This window comes from Rhamphochromis sp. 'chilingali' (genome assembly GCF_963969265.1).
Source record: "Rhamphochromis sp. 'chilingali' genome assembly, chromosome: 8".
NCBI classification, from domain to species: Eukaryota; Metazoa; Chordata; class Actinopteri; order Cichliformes; family Cichlidae; genus Rhamphochromis; species Rhamphochromis sp. 'chilingali'.
The window spans coordinates 12968618-12994684 of NC_137935.1; the positions used below are offsets into that span (position 1 = coordinate 12968618).

Sequence of the window (26067 nt, forward strand, 5' to 3'; positions counted from 1 at the left end):
CATGCTATTCTCAGGGCATGCTGGCTTATGACAGGAGCAACAAACAGTTGTGCCCTTCCTGTCTGTGGTTCATGAGCAAAGGTAACACCATTTTCAAGCATTAAACACTTGCATCAGCGGGTGGAGCTCCCCTCACTCCCAGGAGGGTCATTTCTGCTTGGATTAAGGGGTTCACAATCTAGCAGAATCAGCTCTCCTTTTTCATGTGTGGCATCACCAGGGCACGGCCCTGATCTGTTCTACCAATGTTCTAATAACTTCCACTTTGGCGAGTTATCATCCAGATGATGAATGCAGCAATGGAGTCATTCTTCTTTAAATTGACTGACAGAGCATCACTATTCCTCTTGATATTATATGATACTTTAATTCAGGGCTCATGGCAAAAATGTATTGAAAAAAGTCACAGAAGTCACAAAAGTCACATAACCTGAAATGGTAGCATAAAACTACTATGAAAAAAGTATACCTTTGGGGTCTGCACAGTAGGATGAGTGTTAAAGTTACTAATTGGTGAGTAACCTTTTCACACAGTAGGAGGTTTATGGACAGTCTGTAGAGCTTGCATTGATCTACATTTGACATTAATGGATATAATGTACATGTTAACGCAGAGTCGGAATGCTAAACTGCCACATGTAACTGATAAGCACAGTGGGTGTTTTAACTGTTCACAAGTCTGGACTTGGAATACTAAGAAGTGCAAAGTTTTAAGAGTTAAGAAGTCATTCAGTCTTTCCATGCTAATGGCAGTTAGAAAACTGCAAATAAAAGCTTGAATAGAAACTTGGTAATTGACAGGTTTTAAGAGGTTAATGGCCAAAGTACCATTTTTAGCTATGATAGAAACATTCTATATGTCTAGCCAGAAAGGAAACATGATAGTATAAATTTAGTTTAGAAAGAAAATAAAATGGGGTGGGGCTGTGCCGATTATCAGTATTCTCTCGAGACTTAAAAGCAAACCCCACCAACCTGGCAGTTTCTGTGGTCTTTATATAACTCTGCCCAATATTTCAAATAATGTGACCCATGTGTAGTACAAAAGAAGGCTCTGTCTGGAGTCGTAGTGTAATTGACTGCAGCTCTAACTAACTCTTCAAAATGCTGCAGCAGGACATGAACACAGTTTCGTGTTACGGCTGTACATTATATAGCATGAAACTATTAATTAAAACCCAACACACAAGAGGATAGAGTTAATGGTGTGTGCTCCATGTTCAGAGGGCAGTCATTTGAGAATAATTGTGTGCATCTGAAGTGCAGAAGGTACCAGTATCCCCTTAGCAACTGTTTGGTAGACTCAAGTAGGTGTTCATCCTGAAAATGTCATAGCACTACATCAAGGCATATGATATCTGATCCGGCTTGCTGCCGGTAAGTGAACTCTGCTGAGGGCCTAGTTTTAGGTGAAAGTCTGGTTTATGATCCTGGCAGAATTCATTAAGGTGAGGAGTGGGAGGTGGAATGATATTGCATGCCTTTGACCCTCTGTGGTCAGAACTCCTGTGGTTTCAGTGGTCAGGGGGTATCGCACAGTGCTGAGAACAAAGAAATATAATGGCTCCCACTTGTCCTCTGTGGGTTCAAAGGGAATGGCATGGCAATGCCAATTAGCCAGCTTGTGTTACAGAATTGAACATAAGTGCTGTTCCCTTCAGTGCCCCCACCCCCCCATCCTGCGTTGTACTCCTAACAAGCAGCATCTACAGCAGACACCCTGCATAACTCTGCATATTTTGTGCACCGCCAGACATCCTGTTCTGTTTTGTGTCCCAAAAAAAGCAAATAATTCCCATAGTTTAATTAATCCTTTTTGAGAGATTTGAATTCACTCCTTTCCTGTCAAATAAAAGCAATTTGTGTTGTAAAAGTACAGTATTTGGCCCGTATGTTTTCTTTTGACATCTTCTCCCAGCTGCTCTTTTGAGTGCAGTTTAATCCCGGTTGTCAAGTTTGAGGCCATTAAGAGGCGGAACAACAGGATTCCCCACCAGCTCATCTCTGCTTGCAGAAAATTATGGCACTACAAACTGAGTGTTCTGAAAGTAGTATTACGACCCGTCTAGGGCCAGGCCATAACATGAGCGAGGCACTCGCTTCCCCCCCCGAGACCCAAGCAGTCACACGCAACAAATCCGTTAGATGTGAAGTGATTTATTTACAAGGTGAATAAAGAGAACCAAAACGGGAGTGTCAACACTTCAGGGTGAGCCAAGGCCAAAACAATAAACAAAACAAACCTACACAAATCCCGCACCCCTGACCTCACCAAAATAAAGTCAAAATAAAGACAGAGTCTGTCCTCCTTAACCAACTCAAAAACAGGAGAAAACGGGTGATCAAAATAAACGGCAGCTCACCCCTACCCACTCCACTTCCACAATTTTCGCACGTATACTGCAGCCAGCGGCTACCACAGGACTACTGCTGGGTGATGAGGAGAAATGCGAGGACCTCTCCCGCTGTAGCACTCCAGCCTCCTTTTATTGGGCGGGTCCTCCAGCTGGATCCAATCACACCGGGGCAGTAAGTCCACGCACCAATCGGAACAGGGCCCTGGCACAGCTAAATTAACATAGACAATAACACAGCACCTGCACAAACAAACACACGGACATACAAGTTCGTAACACCCCCTTCCATAAGAATTAAACAATCCTTCTAGTGTTTAATCCTAGACTACAAAATTGCTCTCGACAGGGCGTCCGCGATGACATTTTCCGTCCCTTTCTTATGCCTAATCTGCAGGTTGAAGTCTTGCAAGAGAAGGGACCAACGCATAAGTCTCTGATTTGAGTTCTGCATCTGGGAGAGAAAAACCAATGGGTTATGGTCAGTGAACACTTGAACAGGGATAGAGCTGGATCCGATATACACCTCGAAATGCTGTAGGGCTAACAACAAGGCAAGGGCTTCCTTTTCAATGGTACTGTAATTCATCTGATGTTTGTTGAATTTTTTTGAGAAGTAACAAATTGGGCGATCCACGCCGCAATGGTCTTCCTGCATAAGGACAGCTCCTGCACCAACTGCACTAGCGTCAACCTCGAGCTTGAAAGGGGACATAAACTTCGGGGCCGTAAGAACAGGGGAACTGCACAGTAATGCTTTCGCAGACTCGAAAGCAGTCTGACAAACAGGCGTCCACACAAAAGGCTTCTTCGGACTGATCAAATCGGTGAGAGGAACGACGACAGTGGCAAATGTAGCACTTACGTGGAGTTACATAAAGTACCGATGGATAATTACCAAAGTAATAAGCAATTTGGGCTAGTGTCAGAAGACTGAGAACGACTCTTAGAGCTCTGGTACACGAATGGCAGAGAAACCAGACAAACACAGTTATATGGCTTTAAAAGTACTTTAGTGATGTTAAGCCTTGTAAAAGAAATTTGTAAACAACACAGTATTACAACAGGTTTTAACAGAATGTCAAGTATAAAAATTTCCCCCAAAGTAGCAAAAAAAAATAGAATTAAATAAAATTGTGCACAAGTAAAAGAATTAGTCTTTTTTAAGTCCAAATGGTACCGGTGGGGCCCATAGAATTCGTCTGACAAGGAGTGTGTGTGTGATTGTCTGTCCTACCGTACTACTTGTACAGTAGAGGATTGTAGTCCATCAATGTGCAAATGAGTGTGCGTGTACATGTATATCGTCTCCTAGGATCTTGGGTTGGCTCGCCATCCAGTGAACACTGGAACACTCTGGGTTCTGGAATCGCTGACCTGGTCTTTGGATTCGTCCCATATAAAAACCTGACCTATAAACAATGGCCAAATATATGTCACGTGCCCTTTAAGGATAACTCTCACAAATTAAACTAAAGTAGTGTCACAGTGCAGTAACTACTATTCAGATCAGCTATCATCAATTCAATCATCATCAGTTCAGTCATGTTGTACAACATTAAAATATCAAGTTTCAAAGGTCAAAGTATCAATATCCAAAATTTCACAGTATCAAGGTTCAATTATTTGTAACCTGCAGTAACATTAAAGATTATCTACAAGGTTTTAAACATTCAGGAATTATAGTCACCATATAATTCACTTTCATTGTAAACATTAATTACATCGATCAAAATAAACTCACTGTACATATATATCTAATCACAAATAAATAAGTATATTACCCCTTTTAAGAAATGGAATAATATGCAAATGCTTATCAGAAATTGAACAAAGTGCAAATAATCAATTTCAATAACACGTAAACACAAGGACTCAGTCCACAAATAGGAGTATTAAAATAGACGTGCTTAATCCCGCTTGTACCGCTTGTACCATAGGCCTACCAGTACAAGTGGAAATACACTAAAAATTACCTCCAAGTGTTCAATACTGAGTATTGTAAAACAACTGATTGACATCAAAATTTAAACAGGAAGCAGGATAAAGTCTGATTACAATTATCTCTCATAAAGTTATTTTTAGCTGCTTTAACCATTTACAGCTTTTCACATGTTAATGACTTAGTTAACGATCTAACTAGCATAACAACAGCGTTTCAGAGACATCGAACAACTGTACCCACACTCCGCACATCACGTGTCTGATTAGCCACATTTAGCTTACCGCCGTCGAGTGGATGCTCAGCATTTACATGGAGCCACAGCAGAGGCGGAGCCAGACATTTGAAACACCCGGGGCTTAGCCCAAAGAGTAGTATGCATGTGGGATTTTTTTTTTTTTTTTTTTTTGGGGGGTGTAGAAATGACTGAAAGATTAATAGGCTCTGTTCAAAAAAGAATGACTTCATATAGGGAAAAATATATATCACATGTGCAGGACACCTTAAACTAGTTTTTTAATTAAGCAGCAAGGCAGAACAAGGTCAGGGCTGTATCAAGACACGAGGACTAAACCCCAATTCAACCAGACCCAGAACTGATCCAGAATTAAAACAGGACTACAACAGTTCAAAATCAGGAGGACTGAGGACTTAACCAAGACAGAACCAGAATCAGAACTAGATGATAGCACTAAAAATCATCATAGACCTGCACTACACTTATTTTTTAATTCTACCAAAGTACAATATTTAGATTGAGAAAAGTTTATATAATTATTTAGCCTTGTTGTGCAAACAAGCCTGCAGAACTTAATAAATACAGAATTTGAAAAATAACAAACCTAAAAAGAAACACTAGGTACGAGATACATGAGGACCTATGATACGGTGATACTTTTGGTAAACAACCATTTGACTAACATGTGTGTCTCACCTGCTCTTGTTCATCTGTTCTGTCCTCATTCTCCTCTCTCTCCCTCTTTGTGCTGACAATCATCAAATATACAGTTGAAACCAGATATTTACTCTTCAGATAAAAACACTTTTTTAATTGTAACATCAAATCAGACTAAATGTTTATTTTTTTAGATTGATAAATATAAAAATATATTTGTTAACTTTAAGAGTAAAGAGAGAAACTATCTGTATTTCTTAATTGCAAATGGCACCAAATTGTATTCAAACTTGAGCCACATTTATGGAGCTCCACAGTTCTTTTCCTGGTGTTTTGGTTGATATCTCTTGATTTTCCCATGTCAAAGAAACAGGCTCTGTGTTTTGCCTTATATGCATCCACAGCTGTGCCACCAGTTTACTCACATGGACTCTACTAACCTATCAGAAGCTTCTTCAGCTCAGAATGGAATCGTCTGGAGTTTCTTATTAATTAACAATAAACTTAGTGTATATGTACTCCTAAATTTGATGAAAGTGATAAAAATAGCTCTGTCTCTCTTTATTCTGAAATTTAACTAATTCAAAATATATTTCAATATTTATCTAAAACAAAAATTTACTCTAAATTGATGTTGTACAGTAAAAATGTTTTATGTTTTCTCCCTAAAGTGTATGTAAATATCTGGTTACAAATGTGAATATCCTGCTGTGTACTGAAATCCCTCTTGTTTTGCATAGAAATATACTGAACAACATACAAAGCATAATATATAAAATAACATTTACCTGAGTTTTTTCTTTGAAAGAACCCTCGAATGTCCATTCTTATATTTCAGTACATAACTGAAACCGATTTAGTCGGGGAGGGTAAGAACTGAAAATATGAAATAAACACACGTAAGCTAAGACTCTCTAAAAAAAATAGCATTTGTTCGGCTTTTCATTTCGCCATTTGTTGATTCACTTGAAGAGCAAGTAAGGTAATATTGGTCAAGTGATCAGTTTCATATCAATCTTTCGTGATGCACCGTCATATTTACATTATTTGTACGGTATGAATGATTTGCTTTGGTACCTGGTCAAACTTAAGCTCTCCTTAGTATGGCTGGCTCCGTCTCTCCAACAGCGCACTCACGGGCAGCAGCTGCCCCGCCCCCTCGCTCAGTCGCTTAGTGCCTGAGCTTGGATCATACCAATATCAGGGGGGGATTCACGCACAGTCGTAAATTCCCACAGTGTGCACTATGTGCTTCGAATATTGTGTGTACTTTTTGTTTTATACAGTTGTCAGCCAGGCATCTAACTATGAAAAAATTACACTCCAAAATACCCCGGGCTTCTGACAAAACAACCCGGGCTTAAGCCCCGTAAGCCACCCCCCCGCTCCGCCCCTGAGCCACAGCTCAGTAAACCCTCCGGTTTCGCTCTGCCCTTGACAACAACAAGTGCAAATACATAATTTGTGAAAAATATCAGTTTAGATGGTATTTCTTTTAACTCGTTAGAGGTTAATTTCTCCAGCTTACCGATAACAAAAGTTTTAGTCCGTCTGCTCTGTTCGGCTGTAGAAGCAAGAGACTGAAAACTTGGGAGCTGGTACTAAGGAGGGACAAGAGCTGCCTAGAGCTTCACCGATTGGCTGACATGTGAGGAGTGGAGTAAAACAATAGGCTCTCATCAGAGCTCATCAACCCTCTGAGAAACTTAACCCTTGTTTGACCAGAGCATATCATATATAATCTGCATCCCTTCTATGTTTAAATAATTATTTTGATCTCATTTCACTTTCATTAACCGGGACAGTAAGAACAGAACAATGAACATTAAATGTTTTAATTTTTCTTCTCTTTCTGTTTGAGATGATTTTAGGAACTGGGTTACACAAAGTTCTTACAAAACCCTCTATAATAACCACACATTCCTAGAAATCGGCGCAGCGCCCTTCTCGTTTGTGGGACTGGAAACTCAACGATCGCCTGTATTTTCGCGGTCACCGGCAGTATCTGTCCCTGACCCACCTGTTTTCCCAGATATGTGACGGTGGCTCTGCCAAATTCACATTTGGCTAGGTTCAACGTAAGCGAGGCCTCCTGAAAACGGCTAAAAACAAGAGAGAGTGTTTGTAAGTGGTCAGACCAGGTGGATGAGTAAATGACAACATCGTCCAGGTAGGCATCGCAGTTATTCACGCCCGCCAGTACTTTGGCCATAAGGCGCTGGAAAGTAGCGGGTGCATTACGCAACCCAAACGGCATAACCGTATACTGGAGAAAATGGTCCGGTGTAACAAAAGCAGATATTTCAGAGGCTCGGGGAGTTAAAGGTACTTGCCAGTAACCTTTTAACAAATCAAGTTTGGTTACAAACGATGCCGATCCCACTCTATCAATACAATCCTCCATTCTAGGAAGAGGAAATGAATCAGGTTTGGTAACAGCGTTAACTTTCCTGTAATCATTACAAAACCGAGGAGTGTTGTCGGATTTTGGTACTAGCACACACGGCGAACTCCATGCGCTGGCGCTCGGAAAGGCTAAACCGTGTTCTAAGAGATAGTCAACTTCCTTCTGCATTATCGCCCTTTTCACTGGGTTCACTCGGTAAGCATGTTGCTTAATCGGTTTATGTCCTTCCACATCAATATCGTGGCACAGGACCGCAGTTTGACGAGGGTGATCAGAAAAAAGTGATAAGTTCTTTTCTATCAGATCAGTGATGTCAGCTCGAGCGGGTTCAGACAGGTGGACTAAATATGTGTCTAAATCATTTAAGATCTCCGAATTTTTCAACCGGCCGCTACCCAGCGCTTCACTTTTCTGGAGTAGCCCGTCATCAGAGGGTTCATAGGGAGAAACAGTACTAGCGGCGCACACTGGAGACGGCGCACCCGAAGGACTCCTCGAGTGAAACGATTTTAACAGATTAATATGACAAACCCTAGACTTTCTCCGGCGGTCTGGGGTCTGGATCACATAGTAGTTGTCACTGAGTTTTTGTTCCACCACATATGGGCCAGCGAACTGAGCTGATAAGCTGGACCCTACCACAGGCAACAACACCAACACTTTCTCTCCCGGCTGAAAACTTCTGCAAACAGCTTTTTTATCATAGCGAGTTTTCATTTTAGCTTGCGTATGTGACAGATTCTCTCGAGCTAACTGACATGCAAGGTGAAGCTTTTCCCGAAGTCCGCTAACATAATCCAGAACATTATGCTGAGTTTCAGAAGTTTCTGACAACCACCTCTCCTTCAGAAGGCGGAGGGGACCGCGGACCACGTGTCCAAACACCAGATCCATCGGACTGAATCCCAAGGATTCCTGAGTGGTTTCTCTGACTGCAAACAACAATAACGGCAGACCCTCATCCCATTCTCTATCCGACCCCGCGCAGAACTTGCGCAGCATAGCTTTGAGGGTTTGATGGAATCTTTCCAGAGCACCTTGACTTTCCGGGTGGTATGGACTGGATTTTACATGTTTTATGTGCAACTCCTCCACAACCTGTGCAAACATTTTTGAGGTGAAATTCGTTCCTTGGTCTGTTTGAACAACCTTTGGAAGCCCGAAAGTAGAGAAAAATTTAAGTAGTGCTTTTAGCACCGGTTTTGCTTTCAGCGTGCGTAGTGGAATTGCCTCTGGGTACCTTGTTGCTGAACACATTATTGTAAGTATGTATTGGTGTCCGGATTTGGTTTTTGGCAGGGGACCCACACAATCCAATATTACTTTTTCAAACGGCTCACCTATTACTGGAATAGGATGTAACGGAGCAGGTGGAATGGGTCTGTTAGGTTTCCCCGCCATCTGACATGAGGTACAGGTACGGCAATATGCCACCACATCAGCTTTCAACCCTGGCCAAAAGAAGTTGCGCAACACCCGATGATATGTTTTGTTCACCCCAAGATGTCCAGCCATGCTGGCATCATGCGCTAAGCTAAGCACCTGCCCTCGATGTGGCTTCGGCACCACCACCTGCGTAGCACCAGGCAAACCACACCGGTCAGAGGACCACCTCCTCATAAGAACTCCATCTTGCAAAAAATAAGAAGTGGGTGATTCACTTCCTGCACTCTTAGCTGCAGATAGAAAACAGGGAGCCAGTGATGAGTCATTCTGCTGAGCGGTTATCAATGCATCCCTATTCAATTTCTCATCCAGCTCTGGCATCAGTTTCATCACATCGCTTTTTGTTCTGTCACTCTCACGGCTGGGAGATATTCTCTCGTCTGGCGTCGCCATAAACGTGTCAGCAACATCCATAACGTCATCAAATTTGCGTGACTGCGCACGAGTGATTGCACAAACAGGAAACACATTTAACAAAGGGGCGGCAACCTCAGTGACAGAAGAAATAGGCGTTTCCACCACTTCAGGCGGTGGGAAAACTGTCCCACCAGCCAAGTCATTTCCTAAAATAAACGAAACCCCTTTAATCGGCAACTGGGAACTCACCGCAACTTTGACATGCCCCGTTTTCACGGGCGAATGTAAATGGACTTTGTGTAACGGCGCCCGAAGAACGCTCATCTTAATTCCCCAAACCAACACATCCGAATCACAAGCAGTTTTATCTGACAATGGTAGTACACTATCCAACATAAACGACTGATGCGCACCTGTGTCCCGAAGAATAGTAACAGGCACTTTGTCCCCCTCTTCTCCCGTCACAGAAACAAAGCCTTTCGTGATGAACGGTTTAAAACGTGGCTCTATTTCTGCATCCACATGGTGCAAATCACGGGTGAGAGTGGAATGCGATTTAGGCAAAGGGACAACTTTGATGAGACCTACGCCCGCTGGATTTCTAGAGCCTTTGCGCTGCTCTTTCCTCCGGAGCGCAGGACAGACAGCGATTAGATGTCCGGGTCCGCGACAATAAAAACAGTCGCGATTAACACCATCCTCCTGTCTATCTTTCAGTCCTATCTTTGGTGACTTTATCTTCCTTTCCTGTCCCACCCTAATATTCTGTGAGACAGCGGCTGAAAATATAGTTTTGTGGGTGAGAGTAAACTCATCAGCCATCACTGCCGCTTTAGCAAGTGAGGGCACCTTTTGCTCATTCAGATAAATAACTACTTGGTCCGGCAAACATTTTTTGAATTCCTCTAACAAAAGAAGCTCTTTCAGCCCCTCGAAATCCTGTGCTTTACTGGCCTGCAACCATCGTTCAAACAGGCGACTTTTCTCACGGGCAAACTCCACAAATGTCTGATTGGCGGTTTTTTCACACTTCCTAAATTTTTGACGGTAGGCTTCTGGGACGAGCTCATATGCCTGCAACACAGTCTTCTTCATGACGTCATAATCCAGGCTATCTTCAATTGATAAACTGGTACACACCTCCTGGGCTTTGCCAACCAATTTGCATTGTAACAGCAGCGGCCAAAATTCCTTCGGCCAACTTAACGCGGCCGCTATACGCTCAAAAGCGTTAAAATAGGAATCCACTTTGGCCTCACGAAACGGGGGAACCAGTTTAACGTGTTTGGTGATGTCAAAACCTGTCGGGACCGCGGTGGACGTACTAGGATGACTAGAGGCAGATGTGGAGGGCTTTCGCTCCAGCTCCAAAGCTCTGACACGGAGGTGCATTGCTTGTACCTCAAGCTCTTTAGCACGGGCTTCCACCTCCCTAATACGGAGGGTCAAACGGAGATCTTCCGTAGACCGCCCCACCAGGGGTTCCCCGGCCGTACCAAACTCAGCTGCTTCAGGCTTCGCCCCAGCAGCATCAGGGTCCGCCTCGGCTGTGTCAGAGCCCGCCTCAGCCGCATCAGAGTCCGCCTCGGCTGGTAGCACGTTAACAGGCCCTTTGGCATCCGACCCCGGCTCAGCCTCTGGAGCCACCTTCACACCCCCGCCATCAGGCTGCTCTACAGCTGCCTGCGGGGCAGGAAGAACGCCTCGCTCCACCAACTCTGCACACAAAGCGTCCCTAACCACCGCTTTGCGGGCACCATAGGACACTTGAACATCATAACAACTAGCAATGATAAGCAAATCCGCTTTCCTGCACTTCACAATTCTATCCCACGAAGGCGAAGTAACAAAATCATCCAAAGAAAACTCCATAATTCCACACACCTACCACCCCCACACCCAAGAAAACCGCCAACAGACCAAACACACGCAAAAACCCACAGGAAAAGGATCCCGGACAAGCCCCCAATTCATGTTACGACCCGTCTAGGGCCAGGCCATAACATGAGCGAGGCACTCGCTTCCCCCCCAAGACCCAAGCAGTCACACGCAACAAATCCGTTAGATGTGAAGTGATTTATTTACAAGGTGAATAAAGAGAACCAAAACGGGAGTGTCAACACTTCAGGGTGAGCCAAGGCCAAAACAATAAACAAAACAAACCTACACAAATCCCGCACCCCTGACCTCACCAAAATAAAGTCAAAATAAAGACAGAGTCTGTCCTCCTTAACCAACTCAAAAACAGGAGAAAACGGGTGATCAAAATAAACGGCAGCTCATCCCTACCCACTCCACTTCCACAATTTTCGCACGTATACTGCAGCCAGCGGCTACCACAGGACTACTGCTGGGTGATGAGGAGAAATGCGAGGACCTCTCCCGCTGTAGCACTCCAGCCTCCTTTTATTGGGCGGGTCCTCCAGCTGGATCCAATCACACCGGGGCAGTAAGTCCACGCGCCAATCGGAACAGGGCCCTGGCACAGCTAAATTAACATAGACAATAACACAGCACCTGCACAAACAAACACACGGACATACAAGTTCGTAACAGTAGGTAGTGAATAATATATATATATATATATATTTTTTTTTTTCTAATCGGGGATCGAGGGAAGAGTGAGGAGTAGGTCAAGTAGTTGCCTTCCCATATTCAAAATTCCAGTGCACATCTTCCCTGTCTTGTGTCTGGTGGTCTGTTTCTCTTTTCAAGGTAATGTGAGGCTTGCAGTGAGTGTTTCCTGGAATATCGAGCATTCAAAGCAGTGACAGGCAGTGTCAAGTAGCAGCTCAGGGTATTCTGAATGTTTACAGCACATATTACCATGCTGAGATATCCTCCTCTGCACCTGATTCTTGTTACTGCATCTGTAATCATTTGCACAAATTAAGCCATACACCCTGTGTCAAGCACATCTTGAAATTATAAGGGAAATTTGAGGTGGTGCAGCTGAAGCTTTTTTTGTTGTTGTTCTTTTAAAAAATAATAGAGAAAATACAGTAAAAATCAAACACACCTGCATGCGTGCGAGCACAAGGTAGATAAAATAGACGCGTCGCTCCAGGGGAGTTGTGCTCAGCGTCTTGGTGTTTTCTCTGTGCTTCGCTTTCTCTTTTTGTTAGTGCAGATGCAGTCAGGGTTGGCAAACACACTGAAGACTGAGTCACTTAAACATCCTCATTTTGGCACACGGCTGATTCATAGTGTATTGATTTCTTCATACATCAGATTCTTTTGTTCTTTTGTTTGTTGTTATGCATGCATACAGCAGAGAGGGCATTCTGTGAGCTTCTGCAGGCACATATGTCTGTCTTAAAGCTTCCTCCTTTGCGCTATTATGTGATCAGAAAACGAGAGGCATCTTTAAATGAGACATGGAAGTACAACCCTATCATATAAACGTGCTCATTACAAGGAGCATAACTGAGTAGAAGAATCAATTTACATTAATGGCCAAGAATAGCACAATCAGTGTTTGTGAGCATAAACAACCCTGTCTCCCAGAGCAGCAAAACAAGAGAAACTCTGATCTCTGTTGTCATGCAAGTGTAAACCCTGGAGCTCATTCATTCAAAATAAAAGGTGCATTACACTTTGATGGAACTCTTTTTGCAGTGCCTGGATCCAAACAGGCAGGCTCTTAACCTAAAAAGGTATCTGTAACTACAGACAATATCTCTCTTCATGGTTCTCTTTCATGAAAAAAAGAAAGATTTTTCTTTCACTGTTGCGGAAATCAGCAGAGCATCACGAGAAATGGAGCAAGACAAACTCTTCTGTTCATTCTTGGCAGAAGATGCTGAAATTAGAAACAGTGGATAAAAGTTCAGTAATGCAGACAGAGGCATGCTCAAGTATTAGGAAAACCTTTTTGAAGTTAAATTGGTTTCTTTGAGGGAACTCGGTCTCAAAACACATCTCAACCAGGCTCAAGTTAATTATGCTTTAGAGTGTTTGTGCGTGTGTGTGTGTATATATATATATATATATATATATATATATATATATATATATATATATATATATATTTGATATAAATATTATTATACAGATGTCTATTTACACACCAGGAAACTTTGGGAAGTCGTGGCATTCTCACTGGAACTGCTTTGATACATAATATGCTGCGCTGATTGGAAAATAATGCCTTTTCTTTAAATTTTTTGTTTTGGTTACATCTTTTATGCAAATGGATAAGGCTGTTTATCTAAAGTGCTATCTATAAATACCTACGACAGCTCAAGGGAAAGATCTCTGCCACTTCCTGTGCAGAAACAGACAAAGATACAAACCCTAATGCTCTCCTTTCCCTCTCTGTCATCATAAATGTGAACGTCTTTCCTTGAGTTTTACCCTCTGCTACATACCGTAAGTGGCTTGTGATATAATGTTGCCAGTTTTGCTGTCCATCTGCACATTGGTCTAAACAAGGCGTCCCCCTTCGTTTCATATCAATTACCAAATACAGCGGATGGGAGGAGGCTGCGTGATAGTGGCAGACGAGAAGCTGGTTGCGAGCCACAGCTCCTCCATTGTCTACCATGCTGGAGAGCGAGTGGGAGCCCCTAAAGAGGCCTGGCAGAGTCTCTGCTTCCATCTGCCTGCATGCCTTGCCATGGAGCCCAGCTCGCACCACTTGAGATTATACTCACGTCCAAGCTGTTACTGTAATTTGCATTGGCTCATAGGCAGAGGAGAGTGAGAAGGAGGAGGAGGAGCTGCACATGAGGCAGGGATGTTATAAGTGGACCTGGCAGCACAATAAGCTTGCTTGGGTGTAGTATTATGGACAACTGGCATGGATGGAGCTATATTAAAGTTCAATAATGGGATTGAGCAGGTTGCCTCTGCTGTCCAAGATTATAGTTTGTGTTAGTGCATGAAGTAAATTATAGAAATGCAGTGTTGGGAACTACCTCAGTCGCATTCACTAATGGTGTCGTATTTTTTACAGCTACACATTTTTAATCTTTGTGCCTGGCTCCAGCAGCATATGAGAATTATCAGTCACAATATAGCAAACAAATTAAAGGTATGTCGTTCTGACTATACCTCTTTGTTATGTATTCCGCTAGTTAGCAGATTCCCCCCCGTAATTCATTCAGATGAAAGATCACACCAGGAGTAAAGAATTAGCAAAGTCTACACAAGCAAGTCTACCAGCACAAAGGACTAAATCAAAAATACAAACTCTTGCAGTGCCCCGTCTTTTTAAGATCATGCATCAAACCTGGGATGTGATCATAAATTCGTCTATGAGAATATAAATCTAAGGCAGCTGCTTTGTTTACATAATTTCCTTTTGCTTTTTCTTCTTCTTTGTTACATTTGTTTTGCTGTGGTTTTCAGAATAAATTGGTGTTTATTCAGCATCCATTTGGGAGAGTGGCTTATTCATGTGTAAAAATTTCTTACGATGGGATTGTAAATGCACATTTTTTCTGATAAAATGGAACAAAAAAAATCCATGCATCCCAATGTCCTGCTTTCTCAGCCTTAATTTGTTCCTAATGTGATAGCTTTTGGACTGCAATTTGGTTCAGCACCTAATTTATCAATTTTACTAATTAACTAGAGGCAGGAAAAAAAGGGCAATTTCCTCTTTCATCAAATAGGTTGTGAGCTAATTACTTATGGTACAGCCACAACCGCAATGACCAGTAATGAACTGACTGTAGCTGGTGGCAAAGTTACTACATGTACAGTATGTAATGCTTCCTGTACCTTACAATTATTTCCATCAGTCTATTTTGTAATATTAATAGGAAATATCAACAATCATCCCCAAATCATTAGGAACGACTGTTCAGCTGCATGTATCTAATCAGCCAGTATCATGGCAGCACTCCAATGCATTTAGGCATGTGGACATGATGACCCATAGAATTTCAAACCTAGCATCACAATTAAGAAGAAAAGTGATATAAGTGACTTTGAATGTGGTATGGTTCTTGGTATTTCAGTATTTCAGTATTTCAGAAACTCGTGATCTACTGAGATTTTCCCACACAACCATCTCCAGGGATGGTCAAAAAATTAAAATATCCAGTAGGGGGAAAGTCTCTGAGTGAAAACGCTCTGTTAATGCCCAAGGTCAAAGGAGATTGGCCAGACTGGTTTGAGCTGATACAAAGGCAACAGTTACTCAAATAACCACTCCTTACAACCAAGGTTTGCAAAAGAGCAACAGATGGGATACAGTAGCACAAACACCACTCTAAACAGGTAAGAACAGGAAAGCGGAGCACACCAAAATCTAGAAGACTAGAAAAACATTGCCTGGTCTGATGAGTCTCCATTTCTACTGCAACATTTAGACAAAAGTGTCAGAATAGGCCATAAGTAACATGAAAGAATGGATCCATCCTGGCTTGTATCAGCAATTCGGGTAGTTGCTGCTGGTGGTGTAATAGTGTGGGGGATATTTTCTTGGCTCACTTGGGGCCCTTTAGTGGCAGTTGAACATCGTTTAAATGCTACAACCTACCTGAGTGTTATTGCTGACCATGCCCAGCCCTTTATGACCACAGTGTACTCATCTTCTGATGGCTGCTTCCAGCAGGATAACTGCCACATTGAAAACCTCAAATCATCTCATATTGGTTTCTTGAACATGACGATGTACTCAGATGGTCTTCACAGTCACCACGGTCTCAGTCCAATAGAGCGTCTTTGGGATGTGTTGGAACGTGATATTCACACCGGTGCTGTGCAGCTGACAAATCTGCAGCAACTGTTTGATGCCACCTTGTTGAATCTATGCCACAAAAAATTTGAGTCAGTTCTCAAGGCAAAAGAAGGTTTAACCCGGTACTAGCACAGTGCACCTAATGCCGTGAGTGTATTTTGAAGGTTAAAAAAATTAAACAAGTTAAATTGAACGTATAGCTTAGTGGCTAATTGTGAATTGTATTGTAAAAAGGTTTAAAAATTAAAGTTCAAATTTAAGAACAGTTTTTATCAGTTTAATTGCCTTTGGGAAGTCTATAAAAATTGGCAATTTTACACAGCAGGTAATCAGTTTTATGTAACAGTGGCTTTTCATTATAGAGAATGTCAATGACAGTTATATGGGGATTCAGTCACATTAACTTTGTGAACTTCCATGAAAAAAGAATATAGATAAAAAATAATTACGTAAGTGATAGGAAAGAACTAAATATGCCTTTCAGTCTCGAATAACAGGCCCGAAAGGTTTTTGATTAGGGACTCAGAAAGTGAAGCATGACTTTGTCTGCAATCATACTAAACATTTCACTCATATTATTACTAATTATTCTAATGTGTCACGAATGAAACACAGTGACCTGATTTAACTCAAACAAATGTAATTGGAGGAAAAAGTCAAACAAGGACTTGCTCAGAGAATACACATAAGACTTTATTTTTAAATTGCCCCTACTTAAATCACTGGCTACACTTACTGGATTGGCATGGATCATAATTATTTTCATTCTTTTACTAATGCATTAAAATGCAAATAATTTATTGTCATTGTGTCACTGTCATGTGAACTCATTTGTTCGGGGATTGCTGTATACCTTAAACCGCCAATGGGTAAAATTTACTCACTGTATTAACATTGATTTTCAAGCTCCATCAATCATTCAATTATTATTCTGTAACTTCAGGTTGTATCATTAATGGTTTGCTATAGTTACTTCACAAAATAATGAATAAATAACAGAGCTTTATTTATATAGAAATTTACTTATAACAAGGTAATCACAGAGTAAGAAATGCACATTTCTATGTCTGCATTTTATCACTTTATAAAACATCACTGAGTCTTGAAAACACTTCGTGCATTAAGCGAGTATGCTTGATTTACATTCAGAACTCTGCTTCTTGTGTCCATATTGAAGGTTGGCTATGATTTATGGCACAGCTCTGTTGTGCATACCAGTAAAGGAAAGCTGTTGCCCTTCTGTAGCTAAAAATGTGTATCTAAATGTGCAGAATCAATAATAGAAAAATTGCCTTGTTCCTTGTTCTGTTAAATATTACCTGCTGGAGCTCATACTGTAGGTTTAAATCAGCCTTTATGTTGAGGTCAGAAATAATGCTTTTCCAACTTTTTATTTGTTTGAAAGAAGTTTCGTGTTCTGTGACAAACCCATAAGTCAAAGCATTCTCTGTGAATTTGTTGGTTGCATTAAACAATGTGGTGAACTGGCAGGAAACTGCAACAGGAAAAAAATTTATAAGACCCAACCTGTTTCTTACCTGTTTGGCCTATTCATGTACGTTCTGTGGCTTACATTCATGGACTGTATATAAATGATGAATTCACGCATATTTTATATTTTATGTACTCCATCCTTGTATATAGCATGGGAGTTGCAAGTTTTTAAGTTTTCTGCTTCATCTTTGCACATTTTTTATGTAGGAAGGAAGTAAACTAAGTGTTAGAGTGCACACAGTTTAAAGAAAAACCTCCCAGAGGTCTCTTTTACTTGATTGTATAATTAAAGGAAGGATGTATTAGCAACCAGGCATAACATGTTAAACTCCCCCAGGGGGTGAGCACAAAAAACTCTGAGGTTGTCTATGTGGCAATTACATAACTGTTTACATTTGAAAATCTAAACTTTACTTGAAAGTCTTTACACAGAGTGTAGCACTGTGTTAATCTCTAGCTGTAGCTAACGGAGAGGACAAATGACTGTTCAGTTTGAGGAATACATAAGAGAAAAGCATTAACATTTCGCTACTTTGTCACACTGCAACCAACCCCAAACAAAGTCAGAAAAGATATGGAGGATGAAAAGCATGCAAATACACAAATGTGCATATGGCCGTGTGATACTAGTGCAAAAAGGAGCCGATATGTGGAATTCAGGTGTTGGTTGCTTTTGTTTTGTTTCGTTTCTCTGAGTCTCAGCAAACCTATAATGCGACATATTGACTGGTCAGTAGTAAGTGCAGCAACTGTTCACTTAAACTTATTTTCTTGGCACAAAGCCAACAGCAGATAAATCCACATCTTGTGTGAATTGCCACTCTCTGTGTATTGACACTGCAAGGTGTTTTATTTGACACCGACAGGATTAGTGATACCTTCAATATATTTGACAAAAGTTCTGCCTAAACCTGCTTTGCTCTGGCTTTTCTAGGAAGTGTGTCAAACTGAAGATGCGCAGTCCATTATTTGTGGGGACATGCAGTCGTAGCTGCCTCAGCCGAGGTCTAGCACACACTCATTACAGCCCTGAGTGATTTTGGGACATTGTCCTCTATATCAATTAGAGCTGCATGAATTTCCGATTATTGCGTCCAGTTATTACAGTAGATTTATTCAGGTGGATCCTGTTGGTAATAAATCTCGATTGTTTTTGTTAATTGAATTATACTGTAGTCAGAAAGGGGAATGTACACGGTGGAAATTTACTTAATATTCAACTTGCAAAAGTGATGAATGGGGTCATCTACATCACGTATCTACTGGAGTCTAATTGAGAAGCAACAAAAATCTCTCTTAGACTTAAAGTGTGAACTGGGCTGCATTGCGCTAATGTTAGCATGCTCACAATTTGCTAATTAACACAAAGAACAAAGCAATGCAGAGGCTAATGGAAATGTCATGCTAAATTTGAAATGAGTTCACTAGGGTCGAATTAAAGCATCTCCAGAGTCATTACAGTCCCTCCAGAAGGTATACTAATGTCTGTAGCGAATTTCATGGTTATTCATCTAATCGTTTTTCAAACATGTCGCTCAAAACCACAAATGTCAAACTTATGGTGTCTCTGTGGGAGGAGTCAAAATCATTAACATCCCCTGTCCATGAATGTCAGTACAAAACTTCTTGGTAATCCACCCAGTAGTTGTTGGAATGTTTAAAATTGGGAGAAAATTCCATCCCCCAAAGACCCAAGCTGTGTTGTAAAATGAAGTAGTTTTATCCTTAGTGGCACTCTGCTGTGACAGTGTATGTGAGTTACTTTTGTATTTTAACAATGTTCAGATCTCTCCACATTTGATTTAAGGGAATTTTCTGTGATTATAGCATGTGTTTAAATGATGGTTTCCATTATTTCATTCGGAAATGGTTCTTTTAGTATAGAACATCCAGCTTCAATATGTGAAATAGCTTATGTAATGATAGATCTGTGCACGGCTACCTTTTTTGCAAAACGAATAGAGTTTATTTCTACCGCGAAAGGTTTAATGTTCAGCCATTTGGTACATTTTCTCTGTGGAGTGTAAATCGGCTTTTTGCAAGAGTCTGCTGTGGCAGTAAAGCATATAACAGGCATACATAATACCTTGCAAGGGTACATACAGAGCAGGATCAATGCAATATAGCAGCCTTGGGAGGAGGATTTCAAATCAAGTGTGGATTCCTCTGCATCACCCGAGCACAAAGTGGCATCACAAGGGGCCAATTCAGAGGGTCTGCTCAGCTCTTCTTCACAGCAGGAAGAAGGTATGGAGCTTCTATGATATAGAACAACAAGATAGGAATAAAATCAAGTGCGGGGAACAAACACGCACGGATGAGGAAGCAAACGTGTCACCACATGCAGAAAATGCATATCAGAGAGACAGCCTTGCTGGTAGAGCTTTAGTAAATCACCAATGCTTGTCACTGACCCACGTTGGATTTCAAAATAACTAAGCCTAGATATAGAAATCCCATAAGATGGATGTCGTTCAGATTCTCAGTCGGTCCTCTTATTGCTTGCTAGCAGCTTCTGCTTTTATAATGGCATATTTCTCTGTGCTCTTTTTTTTCTCCACCTTTTTCTTGACAAATACTTTAGAAATCTCTTGGAAGGTGTCAGTGAAACTGCAACATGGAGAAAAGAGTAACAGCCACTCTGTTTATTGTCAAGCTGTTTGTGGATGTCAGGACATGCTATCTCCTAAAATAACAGAAACAAATGTAGGCTGAGCCCCTATAGTAACAAGGTGCGTGTATGTTCATATATCTTTTATGTCACTCTGAGTACACCAAACAAAACTAAATTAAAGCACCAAATGTACTATATATGATAACTTACTGATGACGTAGTTTGCGTTCATGTACTTGTACTTGGGATTTTAGCTTTCATGTAATACAGTATTTTTTTTTGTATCTTAGTATTGCTGCTTCAAACAGTTCATCGTTTTCCTAATCTAAAGCGTGAACAGAAAGCGTGGCTTCTTATCTGGGTGTGAAGATCTGTGAGATGTCTCTCATTACATCTAAAGTAGGCAAGTGGCCATTCTATATCAGAGGGCAATCAGTTGTCGCTGTTTATTCTATTAGTCATGACAGCTAACAGATGCAATCACAGGATTTTTTGCTTTTTATTTTGGGGGGGGCTGGGCGGTCAATTTGTACAAAAAAGCATTTCATACAAAAAGTGAATTGACTAGAACAGCACCATATTTAATCATTTCATTGTGCATCATGTAGTCAAATAATTGGCGAGTATGTATTTAAGCATTCTGTGAAGAAATCTATTATAGTAAATAGATTGTTTAGTATTTATGTAATGCTTTTCTCTCATTAATGATGATGCACTTTTACAAGCCAGGTTCACCAATTCACCCATGCCATTATTCTGTGCACTTTAAGGTTTTATCTGTCTCGCACACACACAAACAATGCTGGAGGCATGATGGATGAATTGTAGTTTTACAGGGTATTGCCCAAGATGCATGTCAAACAGTCATGCAAACTGAAGGAGCTGGGGATCGAACCTCCAGCTTCGATAAATGGATCACCTGCTTCAACTATTGGGTCTGTGAAAGAATATAACCCCGAGCATGTTAATGATTGGTTGCATTCCACTGAGGAAGGTCCTGCTTTTTTCACCTGCTGGTTCATGATTACAGCCTGTACTTTCTCTACTTTGACTGGTCAAATGTCGAAATATCCAATGTCTGCTGCGGTAAAGGTCTACTTAAGGTGGATCGTCTGGCTGAGTGGTGCGACACAAACAACCTGCTGCTTAACACCAAGAAGACCAAGGAGCTCATCGTGGACTACAGGAGGAATGCTGACCCACATCCACCCATCCACATTAAGGGGACGGCTGTGGAGCGTGTGAGCAGCTTCAAGTTCCTGGGAGTCCACATCTCCAAGGATCTCACCTGGACGACCAACTGCTCCAAGCTGGTCAAGAAGGCTCACCAGCGCCTCTTCTTCTTGAGGACTCTGAGGAAGAACCACCTGTCCTCAGACATCCTGGTGAACTTCTATCGTTGCACCATCGAGAGCATCCTGACCAACTGTATAACAGTCTGGTACGGGAACTGCTCTGCCTCGGACCGGAAGGCGTTGCAGAGGGTCGTGAAAACTGGCCAGCGCATCGCCGGAGCACCACTTCCTGCCATAAAAGACATCTACAGGAAGCGGTGTCTGAAAAGGGCTGGGAAAATCATCAGAGACCCCAGCCACCCATCACATGGACTCTTCACCCTCCTGCCCTCTAGGAGGCGCTACAGGAGCCTCCGGACTAAGACCACCAGGTACCGGAACAGCTTCTTCCCCAAAGCTGTCAGACTCCTGAACTCTGCCTCCTGACATCTGACCCACGTTAACACATGGACTGAACACACACACACACACAATGGACAACTGTACCCTCAAACACACAATAATAACATGGACTGAACCACCACTCACAACCACTAGCACTTTATATAGCCTCTGTAGAAATTATCCACATATCTCACTTATCTTAACTGCACTACTGTATAGCTCTGTGTAAATAATCATTCTGTACATACGATAATTTTTAACCCTACAACTGTTTACAACTTGCATAGTTCCCATTTCTGTATAGCTGTATATCTCAGATTTCTGTAAAGTTATTTATTTCATATTCTGTATAGTTTTTCATATTTATATCCTGTTCATAGCCTGTACATAGCTTGTACTCACTACAGCCTGTACATACTTATAGTTATAGAATATTCACAACATACTTCATACCGTGTACATTATAACATACCATAATAGACCCATTTCTGTAATATACTTACATATCTATATTATTGCTAATATATATTGTAGTATATCTATATCACTAAAGCACTTCTGAATGGATGCAAACTGCATTTCGTTGCCCTGTACCTGTGCATGTGCAATGACAATAAAGTTGAATTCTATTCTAATTCTAATTAACTGACATGATCACAGGAACGTGTCACTGGAGATCACTTACCCTTTGGTTGTTTGAGGGATTCTCTAATATAAAAAAATGCTTAACGAGGACTTGGAGATTATTTGTGGATAATCCCAATTTGCAATTAATCAACTATTTGAATCAATCAGTTATTTCAAAACGGTCAAATTAAAAACTGATTTCCATTTCTGAAATGTAAATATGAACATTTTTCCCTTTTGTACTCTACTCTTTTTTTAACAGACTAATGTTAAAAAATACAATTTTGCCAACCTGACAATGATTTTCAGTGTTTACTGCTACACTGAGATTGTCCACAAATTACTTAAGTAGATATTATGTGAAAACATTAATTAAAACCCTAATTAACAATAATTAAAAGGCGTCCCCTCCAATACATTAGATTACTCTTTTTACGTATAAATATAGGCTATTATCATTTTGCAGTCAAAAATAATGCCCCACCAACTTTCATAATTAGTTGTTTTTTGTTTTGCTTTTTAACTTCGAAAGTTTAATATTTTAAAGCATATTTATTATCAATAAAGTATGTTGTAATTACAGGAGCAGCTATTGAGAGTTGATTACATCTCTGAGGGGAGGTATTCAAATTGAAAAGAACAGGTAGCAGGTAAAGGGTAACAATCAATCACCCAAGCGTTCCATCAGTAAGTGGCATCTATGACTATACTTGTTCACTCCTGGTGTAATAATCATGTTTGCTGCCTTGTTTAGGGAGGCGGTTACAATTAGTTCATGAAGCTGCAGTAGCTTGTGCTTCTCAGTTCTTCTTCATTGAAAGTTTTAAATGGGATGTAATTGAGAAAACTGCTTCTGCGTGCAGACGTAATTATAATATGCAAATGCTCCTCCTGTTTGCGACAACACCCACAAACCCCCCACCCCCATTGATGAGATGTGACCAGAAATCCCCGGGGCTACGCAGCCTCGGTTTCAGCGTCCACTGGTGGAGACAGAGCTGGCACCAATGAACTCCGGCTGTCAATAATTATGCCTGCATCCTGACAAGAGTCACACAAGGTCAGCCAGTAGTTCACTGTCTGTATCGTCTAATTGGCATTTACAGTTTCCTGACAAAGTCATGTCCAGGAAATGTCCTTACAATGCACTGTCTCTGGGCAGATGTTTTTCTGAGGTAAGGACACACTAATGCATTGTTTGTATACCGTTGCTTCAATGTCACATTGACATAAATGCTACAACTAACTACTATTGTTATTGAAATGCACTGCTGCCACAAATACAACCTTAACAGCCAATTTGCCCTTTAGGAAATGTTTCAAAATGCTCCATAATTGCCCAGAAACATCGTAAAAAGATTTAAATTGTTTAGTAACAAATTTGATGATGGTTAATACAATTTTTCTTATCTTTTTGGCTGTAAAACATCAGAACATTCTATATAACCAATAGGCAATAGCGTGTTTCTGCAAGATTTAATGTTAGTAGTTAAAACCTACATTATAGTGACAGAGGACAAGTATTATTGGAGCTATACTTGATCAGTATATTAAATTTTCGTGAAAGTAGAAGGTGCGTTCACCTCATATGACTGTTCTGTGATTTATTAACAGCTCCGAGTTCTTAAAGCCTGTACCTCTTCCTGGCAATTTATGTAACGTAACGAGAATTCATGGAAGTCCTTAATTAAAATTTCCAGCTGTGTTATCGTGGACATACAACATGTGGGTGTGTACAAGCAGGTGAAGAAGCAAACTGTTCCTCCCGTGGCTGCTAAAATTAAGATTCACAGCACAGTTTTCAAGTTTTATGACTTTCTTCAAAGTTGCCAAGATGCACTATGATCCTTGCAGCTGTTTTACTGAATATGTAAACCTGGGTGTAAGCATTAAGTAGGCAGCAGCGGGGACGAGCTACGCAGTCATCAATAGGAGATGCTGTTTAAGATTCTACCTCATTTCTGCTTCATTTTCACAGCAATCTCTGCACTCTTATTTTTAGTCATTTTTTAAGCAAGCATCTGAATGTTTAAGAAAATGTCAGCATTTGGGCTTTAACAGATCTGTGCTGTGAATGTGTGAAGAATTTAGAGCATTTTTAAGAAGCAACAGATTTTATCTGTTGTTCATACAGAGCGACATTTACTCCAGTACTAGTCTGAGCCAGAAAACCAAGCTGAAAATGGCACATTTGTTGATAATCTTTTCTCCTCTTTCTTTATTCCTCTTGAGCACTTACTGCTTTTCGTTGTTGTTGTTGTTGTTGTTGTTGTTGTTCAGTATGCTTATCTTTGTGTTAATGTGTAAATGCATGGATGTGAAGACATGTAGTTGTGTTTTTGAATGCAGTGCCCTGTAACTGTGCGTGGGTGGCTGTGTGTTGTAGTGTACTCACGTGTGCGTGCCTGGTGCAGAATTATGCTTGCTTGTAAATGATATATAACAATGGGTGTATTTGTTTAGTGGCAGTAACAGATGTATGTTATTGTATGCAAGGCTAACTTGCATGTCTGATGTTTACAGCGATACAGTGATTGTTTGCGTGAACACAGAAGATGAAACTAATTATTGTGCATATCTGGCTGAGTTTGTTACTTAGTGTCATGCTATTTTCTTCAGTTAAACGCCAAAATAATTAAGGTAATTATTTTTGATCTTATAGCGAGTAGGGCACGCCAACAAATAGCTGTTGAGGTTCTAAGTAATTATAAATATTTAGGAACATTGATCAAAAACTGTCAGGCGAGTCAAACAAACGTGTCATTTACAGGCGTAGAGTACAAAAATTATACTCACTTTTATAACAACTAAACAGAAGATGTGACAATTTGATGTGGATAGATAGACCACTGGTTCTTTTTATCATTCATATGTGGAATGTATTCTGACCTTCTGCTTTATTGTCTGGTGTCTTTATTAGTCTGTTAGCTAATAAGAACAAGCTCAATAAGACTGTAAATGTGTCCGATAAGATTTACAGGTCAGCAACAAGACAGTATGACAGCTTCGTGATTCCCAAGTGGTGGGAAAAGCCTTATAGCTCACTTTTGCTACAGTAAGGTATGAGTTATTAAGATCAGAACAGAGGTACAGGTACAGCATCTTTCCAAACGTCCCATGTTTTTAATGGGTGGCTGGATAGGTGGTTAAACCCTTAACCACTGCTTCTACTGTGTTTGCAGTAGACCAGTTGTCTTAAACCATAAGCCATAAGTGAATGTGAGCACGAATGGTTGTCTCTGTCTGTGAGTTAGCCCTGCAACAGACTGGCGATCTTTCCAGGATAAACCCTGCCTCTCGCCCTAAGACAGCTGGGTTAGGCCCCAGCACCCCCTGCGACCCTGAAAAGGATAAGTGGAAGTGAATGGATGGTTGGCTGCTTCTAATATAAATCGAACAACTAAAAATTTGCAGAATTCTTCGTGCAGATCTGAATGTCTGTCTGTGGTTGCTTTAATTCTAATATATTTAATTCTTTAATTTAAAATTCTTTGTGCCACTGGGTTTTCATGCTGGTTATTCAGTGTTCTCAGTGTGTTTCTGTTTATCTATGCATACATG

At 40.9% G+C, this 26067-nt stretch overlaps 1 protein-coding gene across 1 annotated transcript in view; it reads left to right on the forward strand.

The window, feature by feature from the left end:
- Positions 1-26067, forward strand: part of lrfn1 (leucine rich repeat and fibronectin type III domain containing 1) — a 160242-nt gene that overhangs the window by 110567 nt on the left and 23608 nt on the right. The gene's annotated exons all lie outside the window — the stretch shown is intronic.